Source organism: Schistocerca americana, chromosome 7, assembly GCF_021461395.2.
Source record: "Schistocerca americana isolate TAMUIC-IGC-003095 chromosome 7, iqSchAmer2.1, whole genome shotgun sequence".
Taxonomy (NCBI): Eukaryota; Metazoa; Arthropoda; class Insecta; order Orthoptera; family Acrididae; genus Schistocerca; species Schistocerca americana.
Window position 1 is genome coordinate 586282747 of NC_060125.1, and position 13082 is coordinate 586295828.

The following is a 13082-nucleotide window of genomic DNA, read 5'->3' on the forward strand; positions in this document are numbered from 1 at the left end:
GCACAAGCCATAAGGACATCATTTCAACAGCTGAAAATAATTACTCTAGCTAATATGTCCCACTTCCTCGTAACTTTATTCAGCTTGTCTGTTGTATGTATTGTAGTGTGGCTTTACTGCGAAGAACTTCAGGAAATCAGAGTCTTACAAAATAATGAAGGGTAGCGCAATAAAAGTGAAGGATGTTCTCTAGGGATGATGTATGTCTTTTGTTTCTTGTACTCTACGACATTTGCACTGTTTTCCCTTTCATTACTGTTACAATCTTTGCGTCATCTTTTCAGATAAGTTTCTGTAAAAAAAAAAAAAATCGCAACTTCATTCCTCACCATATGTATTTTTCTATCATAACTGCAGTATTACCTTTAACAAAGCGAATTTATAGACGTCAGTGAATTTCAAGGTAACTACTGTTCTAATAAACACTGCGAAACTCCGTTCACTGTCTGCGGTGAAATTAACTTCTCATCCGTTTCCGCATGGGCTGATATATTAGTACCAGAAATTAGATTGCAGTTGTCGGAAACTAATTTACTCTCCGGTGAAGCGCATCCGCTTACCTACTGTACTTCGTAGAAAGAGTACCGCTCTCATTTCCTCCGACCAGTCACTGATTTTCTAGTCATCTTCGACAAAACTGTACAAGGTAAATGCTGCGAACGCATTAGTCACAAACTCCGGCACATTTGTCACTAACATCTGTAGACACTACTGAATAGCAGGTAGTTGTGACTAGTTGCAGAACCTTTTCGCCGATGACGAAGTTAAGCAATATCGTGTTTATTCGTTTACTTTGCGCATAATTTAATTTTTATCTGAAATCAATTTATTCCTTGCATTGGGCACTGTTCATGGTAAAGTATATGATCGAATATGTGTAGTATTTACAGCTCTGTCGTTAACAGCTATTTTCTTTTGCCTGCTGTTATATTACTTTTATGTACAAAATTTTTACCTTCTATTTCGTTAAGAGTTCGAACCTGAAATGCATACTATTGTTGAACGGTAGTCTGTATGTTCTGTTTCCAGCGTCTACTTCATATACAACTTCTTTGCATTTTTGTGATTTTTGTTTATATAATACGCATACACCGAAATCAACTGCGAAATCTTTGCGTTTCATTAGTATAAAGTAGTGATAAGATGATAACGTAAAATAACACTTCAGTAGTAAGATTATGAAGACTGTCCTTTTTCTTTTACGTTTCGCAGTTTCACATTACAAACGCGACGATGACATACAGATTCTTGTTCAATGAACTATTCTTTAATTTTTCAGCAAACAGAAATACTGTTTTTTTATAGTTACGTCATCAACTGATGTTGCAATATCTGATTGCAATAATGAACATTATCTTTAACGTAAATCTTATTTCTATTTCATGTTGTTTAAAATTACTCTGGATTGTAGAACGCTCAACTTCTAATTATTTCCCTGTCTTTAAATTCTGGAAGCGCGGTTTCTTAAACTAGCAATACATATGATTATTAGTCAGAATTCATACATATAACAATAAACTTGAGGAAGAAAACTGGCTTTCTACGGATCGGAGCGTGGAATGTCAGAGCCCTTAATCGGGCAGGTAGGTTAGAAAATTTAATAAGGGAAATGGATAGGTTAAAGTTAGATATAGTGGGAATTAGTGAAGTTCGGTGGCAGGAGGAACAAGACTTCTCGTCTGGTGAATACAGGGCTATAATTACAGAATCAAATAGGGGTAATGCAGGAGTAAGTTTAATAATGAATAAAAAAAATGGGAGCACGGATAAGCTACTACGAACAGCATAGTGAACGCATTATTGTAGCCAAGATATACACGAAGCCCAATCCTACCACAGTAGCACAAGTTTGCATGCCAGCTAGCTCTGCGGGTGATGAAGAGATTAAAGAAATGTATGATGCGATTTAAGAAATTATTCAGATAGTTAAGGGAGATGGAAATTTAATAGTCATGGGGGACTGGAATTCAATAGTAGGGAAAGTAAGAGAAGGAAAAATAGTAGGTTAATATGGATTGGGGATAAGGAATAAAAGAGGAAGCCGCCTGGTAGAAATTTGCGCAGAGAATAACTGAATCATATCTAACACTTGGTTTAAGAATCAAAGAATCATGAAAGAAGGTTTTATAAATGGAAGAGGTCTGGAAACACTGGAAGATTTCAGATAGATTGTATTATCGTAATACAGAGATTTCTGAACCAAAAAAAAAAAAAAGACATTGTAATTCTTCAGAGACAGGAAAGGACCTGGAAGAGCAGTTTAGCGGAATGGACAGTGTCTTGAAAGGAGGATGTAAGATGAACATCAACAAAAGCAAAACGAGGATAATGGAATATAGTCGAATGAAGTCATGTGATGTCGAGGGAATTAGATAAGGAATTGAGACACTTAAAGCAGAAGATGAGTTTAGCTATTTGGGGAGCAAAATAACTGATGATGATCGAAGTAGAGAGGATATAAAATGTAGACTGGCAATGGCAAGGAAAGTGTTTCTGAAGAAGAGAAAGATCTTGCATCGTGCGATTTCCATCTTTTCGGAAAACCGGAAGAACATCCGGCGGCTAAGAGATTTCCCAAAGATGAAGACGTTCACAGAGCGGTTCTCGGATGGCTTCCTGACCAAGCTGTCGAGGAATTAAAAAATTTGTAGACCCTCCAGATCGTTACTTACATGGACTTAGTGACTATGTTCAAAAATAGTGTCATGTACCTGTGTCACTTTGAAGTGGAGTGCAGCGTTGAAGCCGGCCGGGGTGGCCGATCGGTTCTAGGCGCTACAGCCTGGAACCGCGCTTCCACTACGGTCGCAGGTTCGAATCCTGCCTCGGGCATAGGTGTGTATGATGACCTTAGGTTAGTTAGGTTTAAGTAGTGCTAAGTTCTAGGGGACTAATGACCTTAGAAGTTAAGTCCCACAGTGCTCAGAGCCATTTGAACCATTTTTTTTTTTTTTTTTTTTTTTTTTTTTTTGCAGCATTCAAGAAAAGTTACTTAACCAGCGATAACGACATGTAATTCATTGCTTTAGGGCTCCTCGTAGTCTTACATAGCTTTTCGAAGAACAGAAACCCAGAACCAACTGTTTAAATAGAATCCAGTAGCGTTAAAAATATCTATAAGATGTCTTGTAAATATTTCAGGAGTACCTGTGTCAGAAACAGATGCATTCATATCGATCACGTGTCAGTACACGATTTCAGTCTATATCAGTTACATCTAAAAGCCGCGCCACTGTTTGCTGCCTATGTAAAAATCTGCAGTTAATTCTTTGGTGGGTCCAACTTCCGCCATGTAACAGCTTCGTTTCCTAGCCACTAGCGTCCTATTGAGCTGTTATACTAGTCAACTTTGTCGCCCTATCTGTGAGTGTCAAATAGTCTGAAGTTTCACAAATAATATGTGAGTTCTAGGCCTACTTTCTATTCCAAGGAAAAAAACTCGCAACAGAAGTCTAATTGCTGAACATGAGATCGGCCGTACAAGATTTCCAATATACTGAATATTTCCTAGTAACAGTTTCTTACGGGGTACGTTAGACTAGAGATCACAGGAGGAGAGAAGGAGTGTCATTAGTTACATTGCGGCGAGGTTCAGCGAATTCAATAGTTGCATGAAAAACATTTACTCAAGAGTAACACGGAAAACGAAAGCTGACCGGAAAATATTTGTCAACTCTAGAGAAATCGTTACAAGCATAATTTAATACCGTGTACTTCCGCCCCTTGATAACCGCCTGGACTCTGTTAGGAAGTGAGTGCACGAGGTCCTGCAGATACGTCGCGTCCAGGTTAAGCCACTCGCTCAGGACTTGATCGGGCAATTCCTTCAGTTTCCGGGATTCGATGTCAAAGTTCTACCCAGTGTGCCGACATTTCCCATAGGTTTGTATGGTGTTCAACTCAGGTGATTTCGCATACCAATTGAAATGTAATAGCGATGGTAAATGTTCAGAAAAACAGTCACATTTTGTTCCAGCACGAAAAAGTTTAGTTTTGATATCTTGAAACAGAGAGATATCAATGTGAGTATACTCATCACGAAGATGTTGACATTAGAATTCCCATCAGCAAGATGTTGACTGAAAGGCAGCACCTGATCATTCTGAATGTTTACATAAATATGCTGGTTAACCTTAGTGGTCATCTCAGTGAGTGGGTCTAATTCATGATAAGGAAAACACCCCGCAAAACATCACAGACCCACCTCCGGCTACACCTGCCCTTGCACACATTTAGGATAATATGCTTTACTTGTCATATGGTGCACCCTACGACGTGTGTCATTTGAATACAGGCAAAAACGTGACTCATGGGACCGAATTACGTTCCGCCAGTCAGCTACCGTCCATGCTCCATGATATCAAGCCCATCGAAGACCTACAACGTTATGTGACTCTTTGAGTAATGGCTTCTTGCAAGGTGACTGACTCCAACTACTCATTGCAAGCACTTCCCGTCATAAAGTTCTCTAGTTAACAGGTTGTGATGGACCTTAAGCCACAGCCTGCGGCAATTTCTGTTGAGTTTTGATTTACAAGCCGTGAAACGCGTCTCCGGTTACTCTCGGTCTGAACCTTTTGCCGACCACATTTCTGACGTCGCGTTTCGTGGTCACGAGTGTTGCACCAATGTGTAGACACGTTGAGCAGTTCACCGGGAAACGCCAGTGGCAGCCGGCATTTCCTCCATTTAGAAGACAGGAGGCACAATGCCTTGTTCCTTCGCCTCAAAATTTTCCACTCGATGTAGCGTTCTAAATTCCTACATGACATCAAAGACGCGCAGGTCTGGAGGAACCAGTGACGTCACTGCACATTTAAAAAGCTTGGGAACACTACTGTTCCGCTTTATGGCGTTGTGCTTGGAAGATTACATTCAGCCGTCTTTCCACGCTACTACTGCACAGTTAGACAAAGAATTCACTCAGTCGTGCTCCTTTTTCCTCCAAATGATAGGTGGATATGCAGGCAATAAACACTGTGTAGTATTGTATTTTTTAGAGCCGCTATCTGTTGTACGTCTGCCTAGGGCTGTTGATATTTTTCAATGTATCCAGAATTCGATATATCGATATTTTATAAAGTATTATTATCGGTCCTCGATATATAAAGAAAAGTGTCGATATATCGACGGAAAATGTATCGAAGTACCGGCCTATAAAAATATCGGCTACAGAATGAGATTTTCACCGAAATGTGCGCGGATATGAAACTGCCTGGCAGATTAAGTGTTTGTGTCGAGCCCAGACTCGAACTCGGAACACTTGCGTTTCGCGGAAGAATGCTCTACCAACTGAGCTACCCAAGCACAACTGACGGCCCGTCCTCACAGCTTCTATTCTGCCAGTACCTCGTCTCCTACCTTTCGAAAGGTCTCCTATCTTTAGAAACCGCTACGGTCGCAGGTTAGAATCCTGCCTCGTGCATTGATGTGTGTGATGTCCTTAGGTTAGTTAGGCTTAAGTAGTTCTGTTCTAGGGACTGATGACCTCAGATGTTAAGTCCCATAGTGCTCAGAGCCATTTGAACCATTTGAAATATCTGAAACCATTACCCGCATCGCATATGTTGTGAACAGTGGGGGTTGACCTCCAAAAAATTGAAGTGTCTGATTCTTCACAGGAGTACCACAAATACAAACAACAAAAATTTTAAGGGTATAAATTCAACTAAATACTTCGGATCTACAATTGCGAATTACTTAGAAACGAAAATGTTATGAGGAAGACGAATGAAGGACTGCGTGTTATTGACAGAACTCTTACAAAGTCTAAGAGATTTTCTAAAGAGACTGCCTACAGTACGCTTATCCGTCCACTTCTGGGGTAGAGCGTCTCGGTATGAGACCTTTACCATACAGAAATGGCAGGGAACATTGGATAAGTTAAAAGAAGGGAAGCCCGTTTCTTATTTTCACGAAATAGGTGAGACAGTGTGTGGAACATGATAAGTGACTTGGGGCGGCAGTCATTTGAATAACACAGTTTAACGTTGCGGAGATATATTTTCACGAAATTACCATCACCAACTTCTTCCCAAATACCAAAATATTTTACCGACTCCCACCTACATACGGAGAAATGTTCATCGTGAGAAAATAAGAGAAATCAGAGCTCACACGGAAAGATTTAGACGGTCACACCTCACACGCGTAGTTCGAGAGTACTATGGTCGACAAATAGTCTGATTCTCCGAACCTTCTGCCTACCACCTAAGTGTGAATTTCAGAGTAATCACGTAAATATAGAACTCAGAAAGGTGATGTGACACACCTCCAGAATCTCCTACACATGTATGTACCGTTAACAAGCAATAAATGTGCTACGTTCCTTGTATAAAGCGTTTTACGTAAGTGACATCTCAAATGAATCATCTTCTGTCTTGCGCAACGAACGGCAGGGCCGAACGTGCAACAGTTTTTCACAGCACACTGGTCAGAGTTCATTGCCTCCGCTGTGTACGTACCGCGAAGCGGGAGATTTGAAAATGATCCAGTTTTCAAACTGTCTTACAGCAGCATCTGAAACCTTCCACAGGGCCAAAATCTTGCATGCGCGGAAGAGTTGGTTACCGATAGTTGCGAACCACCGCGGAAACAAATAATGTCTGGTTTTCCAAGAGGGCAGCACCTGACAAACTGCAGCTTCTGCCACCCTACAACTTTCAAGGTCTTATACCCTACACGCTTCCACTGTTCGTTTCAGTCCCTATCACGATGGTGAAATAGATCACTTTGGATGTATTCCAGTCTCTTTCTTCTACACCTGTTAGCCTCTATAGCTCCCTGTAGTACCACAGACGTAATTCCGTGATGTCCAGCGATAATCTGCTTTTTTATGTCCTCCTTGCTCCGTCCGTCATTGGTTATTTTGCTGCCTAGGTGGCAGAATTCCGTAACTTCATCTACTTCGCGCCCATCAACTCTGATGTTAAATTCCTCCCTGTTCTCTTTTCTGCTACTTCTCAATTCTTCCGTCTTTATTCGATTTACTCTCATTTCATTTTTTTATTCATTAGACTGTTGGTTCCATTCAGAAAATTCTGTAATTGTGGTGTACTTTTACTGACAATAGCATGTCATCACCGAATCTTACTGAATTTTAATTGCACTCTTGAATCTTTCTTTTATTTCCGTCATTGTTCCTTCGATGTATAAATTAAACACAGCATGGGTGAAGGGATTACACTCCTGCCTTAACCCGTTTTAATCCTAGTACTTCGCTGTTCATCTTCTAGTCTTATTTTTCCCTCTACATTCTTGAACATATTGTATATTACCCAACTTTCCCTCGTTATTAACCCTACTTTTGTCAGAATTTCGAACACCTTGTACCATTTTACATTGTCAAATGCTTTTTCCAGGTCAACAAATTCTATGAACATGTCTTGATCTGTTCCCAGTTTTGCTTGCATTATCAATCACTGGTGCTTTTACCGTTCCTACAGTCAAACTGATCGTCATCTAACATATCCCCAATTTCCTTTTTTCTGTATATTATCCTTGTCGTTAACTTGGCTGCATAAGCTGCTAAGCTGATTGTCGGCTTTTGAAATATTCAATATAAATTCAAAATGGCGCGTCTAAATAAAATCTCGGTTTTCAGGCAGCGTAATTTCGAATAAAATCCACAACTTTTCGACAGCTATCTTCACCATCATGATAGGGACTGAAACGAGCAATGGACATGTATTGGCCAGGACATGGAGCTGCCCTGTTGAATAAACAGACGTCATTCTCTTCAGCAGCGTTCCGCACGTATCTTAAGTTGTTCAACTCTCCCCGCGCATGACCGTTTGTGCTGCGTGCAAAGTTATAGAAGCTGCTATAAGATACTTTCAAAATCAGACCACTTTCAGATCTCCCGCTTTGCGGTACACGCACACAGCAGAGACAGTGAACTCTGACCCGTGTACTCTGCAGAAGCTGTTGCACGTCCGGGCCTGTCTTCAAATGTTCAAATGGCTCTGAGCACTATGGGACTAAACATCTGTGGTTATCAGTTCCCTAGAACTTAGAACTACTTAAACCTAACTGACCTAAGGACATCACACACATCCATGCCCGAGGCAGGATTCGAACCTGCGACCGTAGCAGTCGCGCGGTTCCGGACTGAGCGCCTAGAACCGCTAGACCACCGCGGCCGGCGGGGACTGCCTTCGTTGCACAAGACAGACAGCGATCCATTTGAGATGTGATCCATTTGAGATGCCTTCTTTACCGGGTTTCGAACAGTTCATGCCAGAAACTATGCAAATTTATTGCTGGTTAACGGTACATACATGTGCAGGAGAGTCTGGAGTTTGGGTCTGAAGTGTATGTTACTGCACGTAAGCATTCAACATATCCCCATTTCGAGTGCGGCACATATCGTACTCGCGTTCATACTGTGCCATGTGGTGTGCAGCATTTCTGGAGTGGTTTGGTGAAATATCGCTCTAATCCGCCCCCGTATGTCGGCCAGATTCTATGGTATTCGTGCATACGCTGTTGACGTATCCCCACACAAAAAAATCTGTAGGCGTTTGGTCGGGGCTATTAGGCGGCCTCAGGATAGGTCCACCATGGCCGCACCAACGATGACAGAATATCTGGTTGAAAAGTTACCGAACTACGAGAGTCCGATGCGGTGGAGCGCCGTCTTGTAGATAAATAATGGTGTCTTGCTGATCTGAGGGACCACATACTGATCGATCATTTCAGTGTCTCTGACGGCTCGAACAGTCTCCTCTACAAGAAAGAATGCGCTGAAGGGGACTGGTCACTCCGATCCAGAGCGACGCCCCATTTGAGCTCGTATGGACCATGAGAATTGTAGGTAACATTAATGATACGATTATGCAGTAGACTCTGGCATTCACCTGGAAAGTTGTATCTCCAAGAACATCAATCGATTTAACCACTGTTCGTTCGCTTCCTGTCGCTCATACCTAATCATAAGAAATTGTTGCATGACCTCAGAGAGGCAGTTTTAAATACAGGGTGTTCATTTTAAGTGAATTCATTGAAATGTCACGTAAACCACATATCGGATCAAATAAAATTATAATTCCAATTTGTTTGTCTCAGAGGAGAACATTCAACAATACCACACTCGATCCGCCACCCCTCTCCGTGCGCGGGTGGCGAGGGCTTATTTTGAAATCTTCAATGGGAACCCCATTTTATTTTTATTGCAGATTACGGCTGTACGGGAAAATCTACATAGATTTGTCTGCAGCATTTCCTTCGTTTCACCACAGATGGCGCTGTAATGGCAAGAATAGAAATCGGTATGCAATCGTAATTTACGACTTGCTACTCAACGGACCTTAAATATCCAATGCCTCTTTCGACTCTACCTCCTTGCAGCGAGGGTAAGACAGGCCAGTATTTCATAACTTCTGATTGGAAACTCCATTCGCAACGCTGTATTCCTCCCACATATCAAACAGGGGACTACTCGACGGCCGGCCTGGATGACCGAGCGGTTCTAGGCGCTACGGTCTTGAACCGCACAACCGCTACGGTCGCAGATTCGAATCCTGCCTCGGGCATGTGTGTGTGTGATGCCCTTAGGTTAGTTAGGTTTAAGTAGTTCTAGGGGACTGATGGCCTCAGACGCTGTCCCATAGTGCTCAGAGCCATTTGAACCATTTGACTACTCGGCGCGCCACCGTGGTCGTGTGGCGAACTACGACGAATCGTAACGGGCACTTCACATATCGTGCAGACTAAGAGTGTTGATAAAATATCTATACATCTATATATCGATAATCGTTCAGCTAATATCAATTTTATTGGGTATATTTTCATTTCCGATATGTCGATACCAAAATGGCAGCATCGACAGCCGATATCTTTATTTTATATATTTTGTTTGGCAGTTTTCGGTCAATATTTGAAATAGTTCTTTTTAAATTACTGTAGAACATAATTTTGCTGTAACTGTGTGAATGAGTCTCACTACATTTTGAGGTTTCATCAGGTTCAGTGGTGTCCTTTGACTGTGTGAAGCAAGTATAGGAGGCACAAAGAAGTAGTCGGAATTGCACTGGAGGGTGTCGGTATGGATGGAATAATAAGATTTCTGATGTGAATAAATAGCACATCAACGGCGTTAGAAACAATTTTAACGTAACTAGTGTGCCACTTCTTCACATCGGCAGTCCCCAAGAGCAGTTCTGAAAATGATGAACAAAAATCTAAACGTAAACACTGATCTTTGCAGTGGGTGGAGACGTGTGAGGGGAAATGGAGACGTAATCGGCGCTCGGCGCTACAAACAGAAACCGCCACGTTTAACGTAACCATGCAGTTTTGACACTGCCGCTGCTACGTAGCTGGCGTTTGCGGAAATGAAAAAACAGGAAGTCGTCATTACGTGTTCACGACAAATACGATACGTGACGAAATGAACGACGTACGCATCGGACACCTTTAGTTGTGCCACTTACATGCAGTACCATTGTAAGCAAAGTGGTTACCGCCAGGCGTGAACGTTTCCCTTTCAATTCTTGCTCTGAGGGGGTATAAGAAGGCTTCTAGCTTACTGATATATAGAATATTTAATCATAAAGCAATACTTAAATATACAGCTCTAAGACCGGCAGTATATTTACAATGTGCAGCCGACATAAAACTTCCTGGCAGATTAAAACTGCGTTCCGGACCGAGACTCAAATTCGGAACCTTTGCCTTTCGCGGGCAATTGCTGCCCCAACTGAGGTAGCGCGACTCACACCCCGTCCTCACAGCTTTAATTCCGCCAGTACTTCGTCTCCTGCCGACTGAAGCGCCTAGAACCGCTCGTCCATTGCAGCCGGCAGTTAGGATCATTCTTTCATTCCTTTATAACTTCTTATGATTTTACTAAACCGTAAACTACAGCATGACCTGCAAACAATTGAAGAGAGTTGTTCAGATCACGTCCTAAATCCTTTATACAGATTAAGAGCAGCAGGCCGCTATAACACTTTCTTGTGTAACCTTAGATATAACTTCGGTTTTTCTCGATGACTTCTCATCGTTTATTACGAATTGTGACGTTTGAGACATGAAATCCCGAAAGAAGTCGCACAGATGACACAATGATCCATAGGCACGCAAATCGTTTGGAAGCCACATGTGAGGAACGGTGTCAAAAGCCTGCTGGAAACTTAGAAATATGAAATAAAGCTAATATTCTGTGTTGACAGCACTCACTACCTCGTGTAAATAAAAAGCCAGTTGTGTTTCAGTAGACCCATATTTTGTGAATCCGTGCTGGTTGTGCGTCAATGGATGGTGTCCTCGAGCGATCTGGTAGTGTTGGAACAGTGTAGATTCCAAAATCCTTCTACGAATCCGCGTTATTGGTATGGGTCCATAATTCAACGAATGACATTTCCTTGTGTATCTTCGTGATCTGCTCAAATTTGTAGTCTTAAAGTATCTATCTTTTGTCTTCCGAGCAGTCGCACATGATGGATTAAACTGTAGACATTTCATCGACATACTATGAAAGGAAACTGCTTAGTGTTCTGTCTACACCAGAAGATTTGTCTGTATTAAGTGACTTAAGTTACTTCACTACACAGAGATTGTATCTACATCCAGATTACTCACGTTGGCAGCTGTTCTTGTTTTAAATTTTGGAATATTCACTGCGCCTTCTTTGCCGAAAAATTTTTGTGAAACCGTGTTTACCAATTCCTCTTCTTAGTGACTATTCCTTGCTTAATACTTCCAGGCAAGTTGGAATTGTTTGAAGGACATTAACACAAACCCGAAACTTTGACTGGAAGAAAGAGCTTAGCTATCAGGTCTCCAAGTTGGCTTCCTCCGTTTTGCAATAGAAGGCAACAGTGGCAAGAGGTGATACAGGTGGTAGGTTGTAAGCGTCAAGCAATCAAGCTTAGGCGTTTTAAGCATATGCGTACCCAACAAAGTATTACTCGATTTCTGATTGCATCATAAAGTTATTCTCAATTGAATATGTCAACTATCGAGCCCAGAACTCATAATTTGCGGCAAGTCTTAATTTTCTGCTTTAACATGAAGATATGTGCAGGTAAGACTCATAAATGCCGGATACGACCCACGGCGAGGTACCTATTAGCGAAAGAACGTGCCCAGAATGGTTTCAGTGCTTCAAGAACGGTGACTTTGACGTCGCGGACCGACATGACGGCGGAAGCCAGAAAGTTTTCGAAGCTGCAAACACGGACGGAAACAATCACAGGAGATACCTATCAAAGGCAGCGGTAAACGTGAAAAGGTGATTTTCCAGCGAACAGTGCTCGCCCCATGGTGCAAAACCGGTCAAAACATACTTCGAAACACTCAAATGTGAAATCGTACTCCACCCTCCGTATTCTCCAGACAAAAGCATCTTTTGACTACAAGCCGTTTCGATCGATAGTGCACAGCCTGGTTGACTAGTACTTCCGGTCATAAGAACAAGTCCAAAAATATGTCGATTCATGGATGTCGTAGACGCTCAGTTCTTCCGCCGCAGAAGTAGTATGCTGCCCGAGTGACTTCTGTAAATAGTGAACAGCGATGACTAATAGTTTGATCTTAAATTTTTTCGAAGATTTTCATAAGAAAGCTTGAAACCTCGAGAAAACACGGCGGTCGCAAAGTGGTAGACCTAATAGAACCGAAGCGCTGTCTCGAAAATAAATCTTTCACAGTGCATCCTGTTTCATCACCTTCGAAGAAGTTTCAACATAGCGCGTACTCCGCCGAAGAGTGAAAAATCCATTCTGTTCCTCCATCTATGGACATTACTGCAGAATATGACTTTCATGACAAATATGCGATAGACGCATAAATTTCTCAAAGTACGCTAATATTGAGCAAATGAGTTTCTCAGACACAACCGGCGCGACCGCGTTCCAGATATGGAGATGAGAGAAGAGCTGGTGGAACTTTGTGGCAGCAGTTCATCACGAGGAAAACGAGCTTAGTAGCGGAATAATATGCTGGTAGAATCCCCCACGTCGTGTTTTAGGTCAGAAACTTCTGTTTCACGTAACATTTTTACTTGCTCTAACTGGAACATCGTAGTGGCCGACATGTTAATATGTTTAATGTGGGCTCTATAACAAAAATGGAAACGT

General features: G+C 41.9%; 1 protein-coding gene across 1 annotated transcript in view; it reads left to right on the plus strand.

The window, feature by feature from the left end:
- Positions 1 to 13082, plus strand: part of LOC124622132 (carbonic anhydrase-related protein 10-like) — a 403585-nt gene that overhangs the window by 159999 nt on the left and 230504 nt on the right. The gene's annotated exons all lie outside the window — the stretch shown is intronic.